General features: G+C 42.1%; 1 protein-coding gene and 1 pseudogene across 1 annotated transcript in view; one reads left to right on the top strand and one right to left on the bottom strand.

Annotated features, from left to right (window-relative positions):
- Positions 1-1,902, top strand: part of NLRC4 (NLR family, CARD domain containing 4) — a 52,398-nt gene that overhangs the window by 6,775 nt on the left and 43,721 nt on the right. The gene's annotated exons all lie outside the window — the stretch shown is intronic.
- LOC104981005 overlaps positions 1-1,902 on the bottom strand; it is a 28,954-nt pseudogene that overhangs the window by 26,202 nt on the left and 850 nt on the right.

Here is a 1,902-nt window from a genome sequence, read left to right as displayed (position 1 = left end):
TTCACAGCATCATCTTTCAGGATTTGGAATAGCTCAACTGGAATTCCATCACGTCCACTAGCTTTGCTCCTAGTGATGCTTCCTAAGGCCCACTTGACTGCACATTCCAGGATGTCTGGCTCTAGATGAGTGATCCCACCATCGTGATTATCTGGGTCATCAATCTTTTTTGTATAGTTCTTCTGTGTGTTCTTGCCACCTCTTCTTAATATCTTCTGCTTCTGTTAGGTCCATACCATTTCTGTCCTTTATTGATCCCATCTTTGCATGAAATTTTCCCTTGGTATCTCTAGTTTTCTTGAAGAGATCTCTAGTCTTTCCCTTTCTGTTGTTTTCCTCTATTTCTTTGCATTGATCACTGAGGAAGGCTTTCTTATCTCTCCTTGCTATTCTTTGGAACTCTCCATTCAAATAGGTATATCTTTCATTTTCTCCTTTGCTTTTTGCTTCTCTTTTTTCACAGCTGTTTGTAAGGCCTCCTCAGACAGCCATTTTGCCTTTTTGTATTTCTTTTTGTTGGGTATGGGTTGATCCCTATCTCCTGTACAGTGTCACAAACCTCCGTCCATAGTTCATCAGGCACTCTATCAGATGTAGTCCCTTAAATCTATTTCTCACTTCCACTGTATAATCGTAAGGGATTTGATTGAGGTAATATCTAAATGGTCTAGGGGTTTTCCCTACTTTCTTCAATTTAAATCTGAATTTGGCAATAAGGAGTTCATGATCAGAGGCACAGTCAGCTCCTGGTATTGTTTTTGTTGACTGTATAGAGCTTCTCCATCTTTGGCTGCAAAGAATATAATCAAACTGATTTCAGTGTTGACCATCTGGTGATGTCCATGTATAGAGTCTTCTCTTGTGTTGTTGGAAGAGGGTGTTTGCTCTGATCAGTGTATTCTCTTGGCAGCATTCTATTAGCCTTTGCCCTGCTTCATTCCATATTCCAAGGCCAAATTTGCCTGTTACTCCTGGTGTTTCTTTTTTTTTTTTTTGCAATAAATGTATTTATTTTTCAGTTTAAGCAAGACAGGTGGTAAACGAAAGTCCATATTGAAAATGCCACCCAGAGATTAGTAGCTGGCCATTCATGCAATGTGACTGGGCAAAACAAAGTCATTTCCAAAACAGTGTGCAGATTTAATTCCTTCATGAAATTAACTCTTGAGTTGCACCAAGCCACCTGGAATGTCTGTTGATGGGGTATTTATAACCCATTCACCATCCCAACTCAAAAGCTACACACTAGCTACACAACCATCACTCACACATCTGCCAAGCAAACAGCCAGCCTGGCAAATAGCACTCTTCTTGTTCACTAGCCAATGACACAGCAGTGTGACCAGTCACAGTTACACTAACACAGGGACACAGAAGGCACTTCCCTTTACTCAGCTGACAACCTTCCATACATTTTGGGGGATGGGATTATCATATAAGGTACTCATCTTGGGGGATGGGGTGTGGGGGCTGTCTCCAGGTTTGAGCTGTTTTAGGAAAGCACTATAAATTTGGCCACAGTGACCATGAGAGACAAGGTCTCCTGACATCCTGGGAGATGCTCGAGCTCCTCACATAAGTTGGATTCAATTAAGGGTTGGGTAAGAGGTACAGACCTGGGGGAATGTTATAACAAGAGCCAGGGGGCAGCCTCTAGTTTATATAATTTTGGGTATTTCCAGCCTCATATGAATACAAAGTCAAAAGTCCACATATTATTGGATCACCTACTCCAGACTCCTCACCTTACAGATAAAAACGTGGCAGCCCAGAGAGTCAGAGTAACTTGCTAAAGGCAGAGCATGGCAGCGGCAGGACCAGACGGAAAACACAACACATCAAACCCCGTTCATGCACGCTGATGCAGGATATGTGACCAAGTTATTCAACAAGGAAGATGAG

Source organism: Bison bison, unplaced genomic scaffold, assembly GCF_000754665.1.
Source record: "Bison bison bison isolate TAMUID 2011002044 unplaced genomic scaffold, Bison_UMD1.0 scf7180017864508, whole genome shotgun sequence".
Lineage (NCBI taxonomy): Eukaryota > Metazoa > Chordata > Mammalia > Artiodactyla > Bovidae > Bison > Bison bison.
The sequence above is the reverse complement of the archived record's forward strand: the minus strand, read 5'-3'. Positions and strand labels throughout refer to the sequence as shown.